The sequence below is a fragment of the Cyclopterus lumpus genome, chromosome 9, assembly GCF_009769545.1.
Source record: "Cyclopterus lumpus isolate fCycLum1 chromosome 9, fCycLum1.pri, whole genome shotgun sequence".
In the NCBI taxonomy this organism is placed as follows: domain Eukaryota; kingdom Metazoa; phylum Chordata; class Actinopteri; order Perciformes; family Cyclopteridae; genus Cyclopterus; species Cyclopterus lumpus.
Genome location: NC_046974.1, coordinates 8,797,314 through 8,814,644, shown reverse-complemented (window position 1 = coordinate 8,814,644; position 17,331 = coordinate 8,797,314). Strand labels below are relative to the sequence as shown.

Genomic DNA, 17,331 nt, shown 5'->3' with positions numbered 1-17,331 from the left:
GCTGATTTGTATTAAGTCTCCATCTGTGATTCATTGTGATGTAGATGAAATAATGGTTCTTCTCTGCAGCTTTTGGTCTGTAGTCTGCAGTGAGACTTGCCCTAAGGAGCTTCGAACTCACCTTAAAGAATTTGGTTTGCATGTTTTTTATTGGATGTCACATGTGTACGGTGTAAAAGTAGAGTTTTTAACCCCCGACAGAAAAGCTCTGAATCCATTTTGTTCTGTAGCTATCGTTCCATCTCTCAATCCTGAATATATAAGTGCTGACAATCTCAACCTTTTTAAAAATGAAAATCAAACTCCATCACTCTTTTGCCCACGAACGGCCAGCAACTGCATTCAACGGGCAGCATTGCACTTTAACGCGGTTCCTCACTGTCCATTACCACACCATTGATTCCAGTAAGGCTCACATCGGAATTGGATAAGATGTAAGTGAGCCGGTTTGAGTGGAGAGCTTCCCCTCGTCTCCTCCGGTCCCGACAGTTTATATAGCACATTGAGCGATTGTGCTGTGATCTCATGACGAGGTGATATACTCCTCGTTGGTCCTGGTATCTGGGCTGCCAGTTGTTTACCATTTAGTGAGCCGAATATAAAGGCCTGGTGTCTCATCACTTCTATTTTTCAACCATCATTGAGTTGACATCTATATGTACATGTATACATGCGTGAGCATTTGGTACAATGGCAAATAGATGCTCTCCCTCAAGAGGATACTTCGGTGCTTCTTTTTGTGCGGGCTAGCGTCACAAGATGTGGCCCGCACGGAGGGCAACACTTTATAATTCAACAACATGAGTGTGCTCACACCCAGCTGGCCACGTTTGTGTTAGTCCCCTCGCTGTCTTTGCCATCGCTCCACTGCGCGGCAACCCCAAAATAAAGCACAAATACCGTAAAAACTGCTTCGTTGGCGTGGAAAAATCAATCGCTTTTTAACCGAACGTTAGATGCAACCGAACGTTAGATGCAGCCGAACCGGAGAGAATAGTGAGATTCACCAGCTGTTCTGCATTTACTGAGCAAGGCAATCCCCTGATACTGAAGTGTGTCACATGTTCTGCTCCTGAGGTCCCTGGAAGAAATGTACATCAAGTAATATACAGTATAACTTATTATTATTATTATTATTATTATGATTATACAACAGGGAAAAATACTGTATTTCATGATGGGATTTATGCAAGTGATTAAACATACATTCAGTTCATAAAGTTTGTGTTTGTTTGTTTTACTTGAGCTTTGCTTGTGTAATTCATTCCTGAGGAATCCTCTTGAGCGCGCATCATCACGGGATGTTCTGTGTCTTGTGTTTGGCAGCAGCGACAGGAGTTTGTTTGGAAGAAGTAGAAGAAGATCCATCTTGTTTAGCGCCATAGTGAAAAGGAAAAGAGCGCCACCTACAGAAGCTCGTGCTTCATTTGAACATCGAAGCAAAAACAAAAATATCACGCCGGCTAATGATTTCGCTGAAGCCGAGTCTGGACGCAGAAGAAACGGATGAACGCGGCTCCACCAGACAAATGTCAAATGAAGACTGGACCTGAAGGCAACACTCTTGATTTACAGGTCCCAGACTCATGCTCATGAGGTGTGTGTAGATCCAGAAAGTTCAAGCTTGTGGAATATAAACTGCTGAAATGAGTTTACTTCAGCACACGTAAGGGACAGACTTGGTCCACGGTAAATGATGCAAATGATGGTTCAGGTAGACGTGAGCCATCAGAAAGAACTAGAGGACGCTGTTAGTGAGAAGGGCGACCTGCTCCTCCTGCTGCTGCTCGCACAAAAGCAGACACACTCTTTCTTTAGGCTTCGATGTAGATTTTTAGCTCCCTACTCCTCTGCTCCTCTTCCTCCGACTCCCTCACACACCCAACACACACCTGTCCTCTTCCCTTAGGCATGTCTTGTGGAGAACCATCCCTCTCCTCCTGTCAGTGGGAACAAATGAGCCGGGGCATGCTTCTTAGTGTGTCGGTGTGCGTCTCCTCTGGCCTTCCTCTCTTTTGCTTCCCCCCAAAAACACAAACACAGAAAGAAACTCACACAAACACACACACACACACACAGACACACACACACCTGTTCTGCGCTGTTACCCTCTGACAGATCACTGACATGCTGTGTCTAGGCCATCCATCTGTGTGTGTGTGTGTGTGTGTGTGTGTGTGTGTAGTTACAGACAACCCCCCCCCCCGCCCACTGTGTCAGTCTGGCAATTGCCATTTCTCAAGGAGCTAAGGGAGGAAGGGAGTGTGGGGTAAGGATGAAGGGTGAGGGCCTTGATGTGAGTGTATTTTTTGTCAGAGGGTTTATTAATAAAGATGACCACGACCAGAGCTGAATGTGTGTGTGCTTTTTTCTCCTTTATTTCTTTTTTGTCCCCTCTTTGTGGCTCCTTGATCGAGTCAAACTATTAGTATTTTTAGAATAATAATGAAATGTGTTTTCATACATGAATTTCAACGCCTTCTTCTGTCTTTGTCATCTTGTGGCAACAGTCTGAGGTTGTTGCACTCTGTCTGGTTGGGCTCATAATGCGTCTTTGCGTGCATACAGGCTCATCTGTGTGTATGTGTGTATGTGTGTGCGTGTGTGTGTGTGTGTGTGTGTGTGTGTGTGTGTGTGTGTGTGTGTGTGTGTAACAGGGATAATCCGTCTTGATATAACTCCTTTGTGTCTCAGCGTACGTGGATGTGATTATGTGCTTCATTATGTCGGGCTAAACAGGTTGAGTCCACTGTGTGCGTGTGTGTAGACATCGCTTACCTGCTGTGTGTGTTACAGAACAGATGTCCTCCTCACAAGAATAGGAAGATGAGTCATTTCCTTCAAAGTGCAGGGTGTTTCTGCCTGTCATGACTCCGAGTATGATTTGGTTAAAGGGTCAGTTTTCTCCCCGTCCATGTATTTGCTTTCTGCTGCTGTTGCGGCAGGATGATGTGTGCAGGATTCAGACAGCTTCTCCAACATGTTCACTCGATACTCAAGTTGTAATGCATTTTAGAACTGTGGCAAACATGAGGAAAATGAAGCCCCGAAGTATCTGCATGGCCCATGACTGTATCAGCGGAGCTAAGGGAGAAAATATGTGCTTGTAATTTAGGGTGAACTGATTCTTAAATGATAAAATTAGGATGAGCCAAGTTGTGTGAGTATGATATACTGTATGTGGAGTCAGGTTAGGTTGAGGCACACGTGGTCAGCAGTGGAAGGTGATATCAGTTGTTTAGCTGTCGAGCTCCCCTTTGTATCGGTCCCCCAAGGCTGTAGCCGCCGCCTTAGTGGGACAGCCAGCCCTGCCATGGGCCCCCAGGGTTCCTGGCAGTTACCATGGAGGGGGAGGGTGGCCCTCATTTCTGCCCTCTGACTGCCTCACCGCGGTGAACACAGAGGCCATTAGGGACAGGGCCCTCCTGCAGCCTGGGAGAGCCACGTAATGAGATAACGCATGGAGCTCCCGCTGTTACTGTCAGACACACACACTTACACAGACACACACACACACACACACACACATGCTCGCGCAGGGGCAGATGCGAGTTAAGCTTCACAAACACGTATACCACCCAATGGAAATATGCATGTGATGGATGAACACACACACTAACAGGAGTAGATGCATGAATTGATCCACGCTCACATATATTAACCTTCCTCTCCGTCAATAATCCTCTATTTGCTATTTCAGCTGCGCCTCCGACCCTCAGCCGGTTACATTTTGTTGGACAGCGGGCAGCAGCAGTGAGAGCTAATGAAACAGGATATCCCTGCCTCTGGTTATTCCACAGGAGAAGAAGAAGAAAAATCACTCTGGCTTTGACCTTGAATGTGTCTATAATATCGCAGAGTATGCAGAGACTGGCAGTATGTTTACCCGGTTTACTTATTCACTGGCAGGCACCATTGTTCTACATGGCCCACGCGAGACCTGAAATACTGCGTACTCCTCTGCAAAGGTTCAGGGTCTCCTTCAAGGAGAAGGTCGGTCGTCTTTGGAGAGTTCGATCACATTAGTCAGGACCGATGCTGAAAATGTACAAAGAAGAAAAAATACTTTTTCAAGTATACTTTGAATGGATGCCTAAGCTGTTCCATAAATGGGTGTCAACCTGCATCCAAAGAAGCAAATTGTATTGTAGGTATTTATTATAGGCAGAGATATGGCAGCAAACGGTAAATGGAGGCAAAAAAAATGAATTAAGAGATGCTTTTTTGTTAATCCAGGTTCAAGTTCAAGTTCACCATTTAGTTATGTGACTCTATTTTTTTGTTTTACGTACATTATTCCCTATTCCCCGTCAATAGATAGTGAAGGTTAAATCTCCATATTTTAGTGCAAAAATTCAAATTTTGTATTTTCTAACCCCGACCCTATTTTCCCATGTTGTTTAGTATTGAGAGAGAACAAAAGCAATAGCAGGGCAACATTTTGGAAACGACCCCACCGAGATGGTTATTGTGACTAACCAAGTCTCGCTCGCTCTGAAATCTTGCGACCTCGTCCACATTGTTGAAATTAGCGAAATATTTCGGAAATATTTTAGATAAGCCGAAGCTATGATTTCTGTTTGAGTTCGAGGTAAAAGTATCTCAGACCTCAATAACTTTATTTTAATTAGTATTCATTCATTTGCGGTACAGGGTCAGCGTAGCAAGTTGTGAACACAAGCGCGACACATTAGGAATTGTTCAGCAACATCTGCGTTTATTTGGAGCCATGTTTCAGGTCCAGTATTCATTCTCTTTGGAGCTTTATTTTGGTCTCCACCGAAGAAAGAAAGCTCCCACTATGTTCTACATAGGGCGTTGCTAACTGTGTGTGTATGCTGTGTGGTCCTCTGCACGTAGCGTACCATGGGTTTATAAATGAATATTAAAATATTAAAATAGCTGCCTGGTGACTGTAAGAGTGAACCGACACGGAAAAGTTGACTTTTTATCAGCATTCATTTATCTGACATTTCACAAGATGGAAAAGTTTACCGTAAAGAGCATGATGGGAGAAGAGCAGAGTGAAAGCGGTCCAGTGTGTAGAGCGCTTTCATCAGAGGGCGCCTCAGCAGCACAGATTTGTCCGGCTTTACTCCCTTTATGAGACAAATATTGGGAGAAATCTCCTCACCAGCCTGGGCCTTGTTGTGAAAAGGCCACGGCCCAAGCCAGTGCTTTACCATCACATCCTCCCTCTTATGTAAACAGCGGTCTCACACAACACACACACACACGCATGCATGCACACGGAGCACTTACCCCACCACCTCATTTTACAGGGCTTTACTCTTCTCATGCACCTTAAAGCTCAAGTACTACTAATACTACACTATACGAATACTACTAATTTAGCTGAATGAACTCTCGGCCCCCGTGTGGTGATTTCATCCCTTTTATCTTTCAAAACAGAAGTCAAGTATAGAGCAGTTGTGTGTGTGTGTGTGTGTGTGTGTTGATAAATGTGAGCTTTTTTTCTCCTCCCTGTGTGTCTTCTTCGGTTCGGCTCACACAGCAGGTGCCTCTCAGTATTGTGAGGTGGCTCCTGTGTGTTCTGGCACAGTGAGAATAATAATCAAGCCCAATATCTTTTGCCAAAAGCAGGCAAGCACAGGAAATGAATGGATGATAGTGGAAAAGGTTCTAAAGGTGATAAAATCACAATCACTTGATGTGTCAACATTAACAAATGCATTTTTGAGTTTTGGTGTTTTTTTTGGGTCACGCCGCAGAGACAATAGGACTTCAAACCCTCTCGTTCACATTGCCAAAAACCCGGTCGATGCGTTCTGACCGACTGCAGCGCCAGAGGCTTTGATAGCATCTGTGCGGTTGCAAAGTTCGGATCTGGCAAAGAGGGCATTTTCCTCTGGTACTGATCACGTTAGAGCAGTCGTGAAATAATAAATAGCGAAAGGTTTACTGTCCATCTTAACAGAGGAGAGATATGAGAAGCTTTGAAGGCGATTAAGCTTCATTTTATAAAATTATTCCTAGTTTTATTCTGCAGCCCAATCAATCAGAGGCGACCTGGCAACCCAAAAGTGGCTCTTATTAATGGCTTCAAACTAATCTATAGCTTGAGTACATTTTTAATTAAAGTTGATAAAGCTATTTATTACAACTTATAAAAGTGGTATCAAATGCATCATTGATCAAACATCAGCCATCTCTGTTAAAACTTCAATAATAATTGTCAAAGGCGCATATCTCCCAAAGCATATAAAAGGAATGGTAACACAGAGCAGAAACAGTATTTCACACACAGGGCAGAGCATGGAGAAGACAAATGGTGGAGCGCCAGCTGAGTATCAGTCATCTCTATAGCACACTGAAAAATCGATCTCTCAGTGGAATATGGATGGACGTCTCTCATGAGGGATCTCAGTGGCAATTGACTCTGTCGGGCCTCGGCGCTGATAATGACCTCAGTAAATAGAGGCCACCTCTAATTTTAGCTCGTAAATCACAACCAGTGGGTAACAGGCTGCACTTAGAGGGGTCACAGTTTACGACCGAATCACTCGGGACGACGCTTTAAAGGGGTGCTGGTGGTGCTGGTGGTGGTGCTGGTGGAGTGAGAAAGATTGCTCGGATCTCACTCTGACCTTGGCCAGATGTCCACCAAGATGGTGTGTCTGAATGTGTGTGCGCGTGTGTGCGTTTGTGCGTATATATATATATATATATATATATATACATATATATATATATATCTGTGTGTCGTCAGCCACACTTTCGGAGAGTGCTCGGCTCTAATAGGGACTGGCAGGCATTTTGTTGGGCTTTATTGCCACATACCTCTTCCAATCCTGCCGCTGATTAGAGCTGCCATTACTGGCACACTCACACGCACGCGCACACGTGCACTCTTACGAGGCAAACCCACACACCTTGGCACGCGCTCAAAGCCCGGGCCTTTGCATTCCATTAGCATCCCATTGCGTTGTCTTGATCAAACGGAGCACGGAGTTGTGCTCTTGTCGAGGAAGATTGGAGGAAGTGACGGGAACATCGTCACTCCACTTTTATTCTGCTCATCAGGTTGCTGTCAGCTTAGAGAATGTCAAATTTGGTGCAAAGCAATTATAGGCCCGGGCTGTCACAATTGGGCCTGATGGAGAAGGCTCCTACACATCAACACACATTCAGGCACACTCTGCCATGCTCACACACAACGTGGGTATACGACACATCCACCCACACGCACACACACACACACACACACACACACACACACACACACAACGCATGCATTTACAATAAGCATGCAGGCGATTAGCTCAGAAAGTACAGGTTTAAACTGTTAGTCATTGCTGATTCATAAGCGGCTGGCTGGCTTCCACACAGCTCCTCACTGTGCTGCCTGTCAAACACACAGGCAGCCAGCAGCTGGAGTGTGTGTGTGTGTGTGTGTGTGTGTGTGTGTGTGTGTGTGTGTGTGTGTGTGTGCGCGCGCGTGTGTGTGTGTGTGCGTGCGTGTGGGGGTACGTGTGTGGGTGGATGGGGGTTTGTGTGTGTGTGTGTGGGTATGTGTGTGGGTACGTGTGTGTGTGTGCAGGTGTTCTTGAAATCCTGCTTTTTAACCAGACCCTTTACTCCCCCTCCACATCGCCCCTCTTCCTCCTTTACAGCCTTATGTGTGTTTGTGTTTTGGAAGTATATGTGTGCGCACTGGTTCGTGCGTGCGTGTGTGCGTGTGTGTGCGTGTGTGTGTGTCTGTGCGTGCGTGTGGAGACTTGCAGGCTTTTGGCTGCTGTGTTCCCCTGAATGATGCCAATGGAAAGCTGAGGTCTGGAAAAATCTACCAGAGATGGCCAGTATGCTGCTGTGCTGTCACATAGTTGTGTGTGTATGTGTGTGTGTGTGTGTGGGGGGGGGGGGGGGGGGTCATCCAGTCCTCTAGGTAGCACAGCCAGTGGCCTCAGTAGCAGCAGTATATTTCTTTTCGGTGAGACTTTTTGTCACAGCAGCCTCTAAAGTTCCTTTGCTGCTGTGAAAGCTTCAGCAGACTCACGGCCATTTCAGTCCCAGGTGGAACTCACTGAAGGGTTAAACGCTCCACCAGAAGCAGTTAACACACACATACACACACACAAACGGGCACTCATACGGGGAGTGACTCACAGCCGTGAGGTTTCTCATTAAGTCTAAATTCACTTTCCAGCACATTTAATTAAACCAACTCGATTTTTTCAAATAGATTTTTACGTAACCTCCTTTTTTTTATTTTCTTGCAACCATCCAAAGAGGATTCATCCCGTCTTTGGTTGCTCTCTTTCTTCAGAAAAGAAGGTCAATGGAAGGTTTCATATTGTCACTGCCCAGTGATGAAGGAGTAATTGATTTCTTATGGGTGGAGAAAATCTTCTGAGGATAAAGGATAAATAGGCCACTTGAAAACCTATTGTGTTGTTTCAATGATTAGAACAGGGCGATTTTAGTTGACATTTTGGAGATACACTGTTTTTATTTTGTTTTCATGTAACAAGGGCATCATGCCATTCACATCAATTTGCCAAAAGGTCTAAATGAGAGACGCTTTTCAAAGATTTCTGATTTCTATGACAGGGTTTGTGGGGTTTCCCGCGTTCGATCAATAAAGTGTGATGGATGTCACCGCTCTTGCAGTCGATATAGTGCAGGGCAGTGTGCACACAGTGTAGCAGCGTTTCCAGTGTCTAGTTTATTGACAGCAGGGAATGAACTACGATGGTGTCGGAGGTTTGCTTGTTGGCTTTGTATGCGCCCTCTGTGTAACACCAGCTGGCCCATACGTTACCGACAGTATCTGCTTGGCTCTCGGCGCTCTCATCGTGATTAGTGAGCCATTGATGTTGACATGAATCTTAGCCTCTGTACACACACACACACACACATACACACACACACACACACCGGCTGAGACTTGGCAGTTATGTGATCTGCAGTGGGATCCAATGGATGTGAGCAGCCTTAAGGGTTCAGGTGTGTGTGTGTGTGTGTGTGTGTGTGTGTGTGTGTGTGTGGCTTTGTATGCCAAAACGTGTGTTTCATGTGCGTATTAGGACCCAAAACAGTATTTAGAACAGAAAATCAAGTGTCTCCAAATTCAACTTAGTTGAGCTTTGGCACATGGGTTCATGCCATTTGCCATTGACCAACAGCAACATGGAAACACATCTTTAAGGACACGGTTAGTCCAAAATGGAGGAGGCTTTTGTAGCTTGTTGGCTGTTGTGTTGCATCATCCACTTATATATAACCTTCCTGTGTACAATCTGCTCCGCAAATGAGGAATGATTTTCAGACAGTTGTGAGACAGAAGTTAATGGTAAAATATGTTCTAGATAAAGTACGAACGGCCACTTAAACCACTCGCAGAAGTAGTCAAGGACACGTTAATGCATCCTGCTGCGTTACTGACAGGGACGAAACAGGAAGTTACGTCCGCTCTCACTTTGTTCCTCTTTTCTAATCACTGGTTCGCAAAGGTGGCTTCGTCAATGACTTTTGAAGATGTGGAAAAGGCCAATCGATACAGGTGTGTCAGACATCTTGTTACCAAAATGGTCCCTCAAGAGACACATTTGTTCCACTAGCTCTGGTAACTCAATGCCATCTATCAATTAGCATTCTTTTTATTGATCTGTCTGAAAGTGTTTCTGTCTATTGTAGCTGAACATATTGGCATCTACTCCAGCACTTCTTATTGACATGAAATAAACCTTTAATAAACCTAAACAACAATTAAAGTGTTAAAACTACTGCACCCATAGAAATATACCACTTCATGACTTGGGTTCTCTAGCTTGTCCCTCTCCGTAGTTCACTGTCTGTGTACATGGAAGCAGCACAGCTGTGTGTGTGTGAGTGTATGTGTGTACTTATGAGAGAGACTTTAAAATGATTAAAGCAGCCGTGCCAATCTCAAGTGGTCGTATTTGCACACAAACATCCACCCCCGTCACTCATCACGCCTTCTCTTGTTCTTCTCCTCTTCTCTTTTAGCCCAATGTGACCTTCATCTGAGTCAAGTGTCTCGATTCAACATTCACAAAGACGAGAGAAGGGGGGGGGAAAACAACAACAACAACAACAACAACAACAACAACTGAAAGGGAGATCACGAAGACGCGCGAGGGAGGAGAAGAAAACAAGTAAGGAATAAAAATCAGAAGACAAGGTGGAGAGGAAAAATAGCAGCATCTTTTCTGGCTCCTCTGAAACCTTCCTGGTAGTGTGAATGAAAAGAGAACAGAGAGAAGACAGGAGGAAATGGGGGGAGGGCTGTAAAATGAGTGAAGAATGAAAATAAATAAGAAAGTGAAAATGAGAAGGGAAAAGAAAAGAAAAGAAACCCATGCAGCAGGGGGGTGGGGGGGTGCTCGTTTTCAAAAACAGGATGAGGAAATTACAGGCATTTTCAGGTACTCCTTGAAATAAATGAGACTGCAGCGAGACAAAGGGAAAGCAGCGGAGAGCATGCTTGAGTCCGGAGATAAGAAGAAAGCTAACAAAAAGTTGAATTTGAGTAGGATATCGGATTTCATATTTTGGGGCATTTTCCTTCAGAAAGATGCTGAAGGTTATGGGTTTGAGAATGTGTGTGCGTGGGATGCTCGCACCTCTTCCTCTTCCGCTTGTATGTGTGAGTGAAGGTGAAGCGGCCATATTTCGTCGAAGAGTAAAAGTTGAAAACAAGGAAGAAAGGAAAGAGAAACTTATGGATTGCAGCTCTGCCAGTAGCTAAGTGAATATGGCCGACAATGCACAGAATTTAAAGTTTAGGTTTACTGAAAATACATTTCATGATTTGTGTTACTTGAACACAATTCAGTTGCATCAATGTCGTAAAAATATATCATGTAATTTCCACTTTATCTCTATATTTATATCTAGATTTAACATTTGAAAAGGTATAAAGCTAGATATCAATCATAAAGGTAAGGCAATGAAGGTTTTTCTTAGATTACCGTCAATCGCAAAGCACAAAAATGCTTAAGAAAAAGGAAAAAAAACATTCATTGCCTTATGTTTTAAATTTTCAAGCCAGTTTCAATTTCAATCCACAATTTCAAAAGTGTGGAAGTGTTGAGACGAATCCATGCTGCTACTAGCAGAGCACTGTGGGGGACAACAGATGAGATGGATACACACAGCTAATGTGATCACTCGCAAATAACAATGACGACAGCGAGACACAAATATCCATAGAATCAGGGGTTGTCCTCCATTGCGCTCCCTTTACGTCTGAAATCGGGTCATAGAGGGACGCCGATATCACCATGAGACACTTACTGATGTGCATTCAGTATGTGGCCATCTTATTTACCCACAGTGGTGTGTTTGATCAAGCGGGTACTACTGGACTCAAGTAATTATTTGTATTCCAACTTTGCACTTAAGAGCGCACTCTGAGATTCTGGAATGAAGAGTGCTTTACAAACAGAATGCATTATTATTATTATTATTAAATACCGTGACAACAACAATTCACATACATACTGCAAACACAGCGGCTTGAAAAAAACAGCCTTAGGCAACATTTCTCTATTCCTCAGTCCTTATTTTGCCTTTAAGTGTGTGTGTGTGTGACAGTGTGTGTCTCTCACACACTGTCCCAATATCCCTCGTTCTCTCGCTAATAATGCTGGTAGTGTGTCTCTCTCTTTCTTTCTCTCTCTATCTCTGCGTGTTTATCTCTGTGAGGATATTGGTTGACGATCACAAATAGCTTATCCCTGACAGGGTGCTATCATGGTCATCCAAGAGCTATGGGAGGAGAGAAGGGTGAGAAAGGAAAAAATAAAGGGGGACATTACAGTCGGTGGAGGGAGATGGAGAGAGCGATAGAGGGAGGTGGAGGTTATGTACATCAAGGCTGGGAGACAGGTGTCAGGTGTCCACTGATAGATGTACTGCACACGTCATATAACAAGCCATACTTTAGCTGCAGCCTTTAATGTTTCACTTTAAAACACTTACTTGCAGTTCCTTAAAGGGCACACAGTAATTCTCCTCTTTCCTGGTCAGCTTTTAATGTTCTCCAGGAAGTGTTGAGTTTCAACAACCACCAACATCTTTTCACAAAAAAAAAATACCATTATTAATGAATACAAGTTCGATGTGTTGGTACTATCCTTCTCACAGAATGACTCATTACAAAGTTTGAGAGCATTGTTTTTGTGTTTGTTGTTACACTGCCATCTAAGACACTCAATGCTTCTTGCAACATTTCACATTAAAAGTATTCCAGCAGCTCAAACTTTGAATGTGAGGCATGACATGCAGGAAATATTGACTCAATATTTCAATATTGGCTTAATTCTCAAACAAAAAATCCCAAGGGGCAAAGTAGGGATTAAATGATTAAGCAACTAATATATGAGAACAGCATTTCTATAAAATAAAAAAAATTAAAAAAACACAGCAGCATAGTGATTGTTGTTGCTGTGTTTTTAGGCTTGTTAATGACATCACCCATTATTTGAGTAACGGCTTTCCTTTGAGATTTACAGTATATTAACTTTGTTGCAGTAAACACGCAAGAGGCCTCTGCTGCCAATTGTCAGCATATTGACATCGCCCAAGTGTCCTGAGACACACCGGTTCCCCTCCGTCAGGTTTGATGAGGTGGACGAGCGGGCGCCGGCAGCATCATTCCTTCGTCCTCCCTCCCCGCGGGGCAGCAGCAGCAGCCCCCTTGTCTCTCTATCGATCCCAGCTTATCTTCCCGTAAACCTGGACCTCTTTTCTCTCCTGCTCGCCTCGCCACCTCCTATGTACCCTCCTCTCCTTCCTCCTCATTGCTTATCGATCAGCCCGAGTGTTCGACACAGCAGAGAGCAGACGGTGGTTAATGTCGAGCCGGGCCAGAGGAGCGCTGTTCGCGGTCTGTGTATCGTCTTTCTCTTCTAATGGTCCCAATCAGGCTCTAATAGAGCCTGCGTTAGTGCAACGAGGCCCACCACTCTCTTCTCACCTTGCACTGCGCCTCTCTTCTCTTCAGCACATATCTGTCTGCGCCGTACTGTATATGTCTGCCAAGTGCATTTTCAGCTGATGAGTGTTGATTTCCCGAACTGTATAGCTGTCGTTGGCAGTTTTCTTTTGTTTCATACATTTATTCATACAAAGAAGGATTTCCTTCTGCTGAGTATGCGCACGCTTCTTTAGCAATGTCCTGCTTTGCATTTTTTATTTTATTTTTACAGTAAATGCACATTCCTTCCGGGGAGCTGCTCAGTAGAACCCACAGTCTGCTAATTTAGGCCACTGGGAACTGCCCAGCACCAGAAGCACAACTCTTTCATTGTGTCCGGTCTTCTCGCAGTCACTGAGCACATTGACCTCAGCTCGGCTAAGTGCTTGCTCAAGGGCACCTGCTTTATTAGTAGCTGTTTAGTCAGGTAAAAGTGTCTCTCGCTATTTTCCTTGTAGAGATTTGAATAGCTTATGAATGAAAAAAATAAATCAGCAAAGTAAAAGAATTAAAGTGCAAGCGCATAATCGCTGTGGGAGACGGGGTGAAGGGAGGAGGGGGCGGTGACTAGTCACCAAATAAAAGCTAATGTTCTCCCCTCAATATTCAGTGTGAAACCAACTGATGAAAACACACTGGATGCTCACTGAACTGCTCCCACTTCATTTTGGTGCTCATGTCAACCAGCGGCAGTGAACACAACACGGCTGTGCTAGTGGCCGGTGTGCACGTCCCAAAGTTGTGGGCTATTCTCTGTGCTCCACAGCGTGCACAGTTGATCACTCTGGCAGGTGTGCAACAGCGTCACTGCTACACATGGTAACTATAAACCATTACTGCTCACATCTGGTTGCTTATGTTTCAGTGCAACAGGCTGGTGGATGGTTTTAGTTTCATGTAGTCACTTGGCTTTGGAAAGTTGATTTGTCTCAACAGTTCTGCTGCGAGCCATTAGTGCTTCATTTGAATGCAATGAAGGCTGTTCATTAACTTCACCTTTAAGGTCCACTGCGTAGGATAATAATAACTCATTAACACAGGTTTTTATTTTGGGGATGTGGTCCATGTGACGATCTGGCTCGACACCGTTAATGTCGCGTCTCCTACTTTCAGTGCTGTGTTCTTCTCCGTCCATCACAGATCTTGCAGCAGAGGCCGAGTTACACATGTATCGATTACCGTTGAACACATATCGAGAGAAACATTCTGAATTCAGATCGAAATGCTAACACAGCAGGCGGCTTGGGAGGCCGAAGGAGTTAAACGGTGCAGCAGCAAGATTGCAGTGGTCAGTGTTGATGCATGCAGAATGAGTGCCTATATGGACCATAGGTTGTGGGGCCTATGGATGGCTTATGGAACATGTTCAATGTGCTTTGGAAAGCTGTAAAACGAGATAAGTGTATAAACAAATCCATTTTATGTACCTAAATAAGAAACATAGCCATGGAAGCCTCAGCCAACAAAGTCACTCTAACAAATCTGTCGTGCCTCCTCTTTTCAGCGCTGTAGTTTTCCCTAACCCTCCCTGCTGCCTTGCTACTGAGGTGTGTGGGTTGTTTCTATAGGAGTCCAGCTAGGTGTAACCTTTCTGCCTCGTGGCACCTCACTGGGATCCAGGGCTGTGGGCTCAGCGTGAACTTCTGAACTCCTCTCCGAAAGAAAAGCACAAAGAAGTGACCTGAAGAGAGGAGATGAGGAGCGAGAGAGAGTGGGAGGTAAAGAGAAAGACTGCTACCGGTCGGACAATTAGACCCCTTAGGAGCATAGTAGGCGGTCTCCCCAAGCCGGAATACACTTGTTTCAGAGACTGGCAGGCGGAGAGTGAGACCAGAGCGAGAGGGAGATAGTGTGTGCGTGGGCGTGTGTGTGTGTGTGTGTGTGTGTGTGTGTGTGTGTATGTGTCACAGTGTTTTGCATTCACACGCCCAGCGGTTGTTATTCCGAAATGAGACAGTACGTCTGGTGCCCACAGGCGTCAATATGACCATTTCTATTATTCAGAGATGATTACAGCGCTAAATTGTACAGCAGTGAATGCTTTTTAATGAGCTTTGAAAGACAACAGAGAAAGTTTGTCAGCCTTTTTGTTTGTCTGAACATGGCCGGCGGGGGAAAAGGGCATATTTGCTGGAGTGATTTGATTAGTGCGCTGGTGTGCTGGTGAGCAGGTGGCAACATATGTGAGCGGTGAGACTGAAGATGTGTAGCCTATGTGTGGGTGTGCATATGATATGATATATTACTGTATAGTCCATCTATATGTGTAGCAATTATATTCAGTATTTAAATATGCACCAAAAAAAGTATAGTGAAAGTATGTGTGCGTGTGAGTGTGCTTGTGTGTAGGTGTGTGTGTGTGTGTGTGTGTGTGTGTGTGTGTGTGTGCGTGTGTGTGTGTCGCCTTGAGCAAGGCTGATCGACTTGTGATACATGCTGATCATTGAGTAGCACACACACACACACACACACACTTAGATATGTGTATTGATGAAATGTCCCAGCACCATCCCAGCATCCCCCAGGCAGGGTACAGGGCACATGGGTTTGACCATTTCTCACTGCCGTCATGTGCGCACATCAGAGACAACATGCGGTGCGCTGACAGCACAAGGTCGACCAGAGAGAAAAAGGGAGAGGGAGCCCTTGATAGAGAGAGAGAAACAGACTGTGTGTCTGCTCGGACATACGTAACCTGGTTAATGTGGCTTTTCTGAGGTAATCTTATTCCATACATATCAAGTAAACGAAAAACATGGTTTCCACAATCAGGTTAAAGGATTAGGAGTCTGGCTAATGTAGCTAGATGGTGAATCTATTCCTGGCGTTTAGGGTGGGTGATGAGGAAAAAATATTATATCTTAAGTTTTTTCCCCCTAAAAATATTAAAATATATGGCCCTTTCAACATAACAAAACACCATTCCACAAATGTCCTTAAATATACATCAGTTACCTTTCCAAAGATTTCTCGAAATCCACATGAACCACTCATGTAAATTAGATCCACCACACAGCATTTATAAAAAGAAAAAACGTCACTTTTAAAAAACGGTTTTCCTGTTGCTCCCATTTTTTCCTTCTTCCAAAACAGTGGTGAAGAACAGCAGGATCAAATGCAGCGGGTTGAGTTTTCAATTAAACTAAATTATTACTGATGTAATAACTGTATGCCAAATACACCACGGCAACATTGCTTCCTAAATTACCATTTGACGGGTTGACCGTGCTATTTCTTTAACGGAGTCTGGCGCATATTGAGGAGTTAGCTATCTGGTTAGCCTAAAAAGAATTTGCTACGGTGTATTATTACATAAACATAGTGGGAGAAAAACAAATAAAAACAAGTACAACAAATCAAGAAACAAAGAATGAATAGAAGAAAAATTAAAAAGATTAAAAATCAACTAAGAGTCCATGTCAGTGGGGTCCTGGGCTTTATTTATGAGCGGATGGTAAGAAATAGTTTTTGGGGGGTTTTGGTCCTGGTGGGCCACAGCATCCGGCCTGCTTTGTCTCTTTGGTTTCATCTCGACTGCACCTCCTCTTCTATCACTTCCTCGGGTCTGAGCAGGTGTTTGGCCCGCAGTTAGACTCCAAATCAGATCCATTTCATCTGTAATCAGCTGGAGCCCCTGGCACTGATGGAAGAGATCAGAGCGCCGATCAAAGAAGTATAAGCCGACCACGCCTGACCAGCCAACCGTGCCATGATACGGACAAGACGGGGTGGGGGGGATGGATGTGGGCGAGCAAGCCAGAGCTACAGTAGGCATGAAAGGAGAGAAGATGGAGATTTGAAGGCCTGCAGAATCTCCCAGGGGAGAGACATGAAAGAACAGGGTTCTTGGGGGAGTCGGCAGCGAGAGAGGCAAAGATGTTGCACTCTCATGGGAGGGCTTCTTTTTCTCTTGTTTTTGAAATTTCCATAAAGTGGAAATGGGTTGTTTAGAGTCAAATGCAGTGCTTCGTTCCGCTTCAGTTTGAGGTAATTAGGATGGGAGATGAACTCAAATCACTATGTGAAAGGAAAAAGTCAATGACATTAACGTGATCCAGTTGAATTGTGAGATTCCCCGCCGCTGGTTAGCAAATTGCTAATTGTGTGAAGATATGGGAATTATTGTGTTCAGGTGCATGAAATGTGATGGGGGGGCTCACATTTTGATGGTAGCCGTTCTAAAAGGGTATTCCAAACACTTAAAAAAAAAAGATGTTAACACCGTGTTGGATGTTTCAGAAGGAAGCTGCATGCTTGCTTGATCACGTACTCTTTCAAATCTGTTCTTACACACATTGACACATCAAGCAGTCTTTCATCTGTGCCAGCGCATCACCCACTCACACAGCCGTAAAACACACAGCTTT

The 17,331-nt window shown here is 44.4% G+C and overlaps 1 protein-coding gene across 2 annotated transcripts in view; it reads left to right on the top strand.

Annotated features, from left to right (window-relative positions):
• sema4c (sema domain, immunoglobulin domain (Ig), transmembrane domain (TM) and short cytoplasmic domain, (semaphorin) 4C) overlaps nt 1–17,331 on the top strand; it is an 82,041-nt gene that overhangs the window by 15,757 nt on the left and 48,953 nt on the right. The window contains exon 1 of one of the 2 annotated variants that reach the window (XM_034542643.1): nt 10,072–10,139. The exons of the other annotated variant lie outside the window; for it this stretch is intronic. The gene's annotated coding sequence lies outside the window, so the exon portion shown is untranslated. Of the gene's footprint in view, nt 1–10,071; nt 10,140–17,331 lie in introns of those variants that run through there. 2 annotated transcript variants of the gene reach the window in all.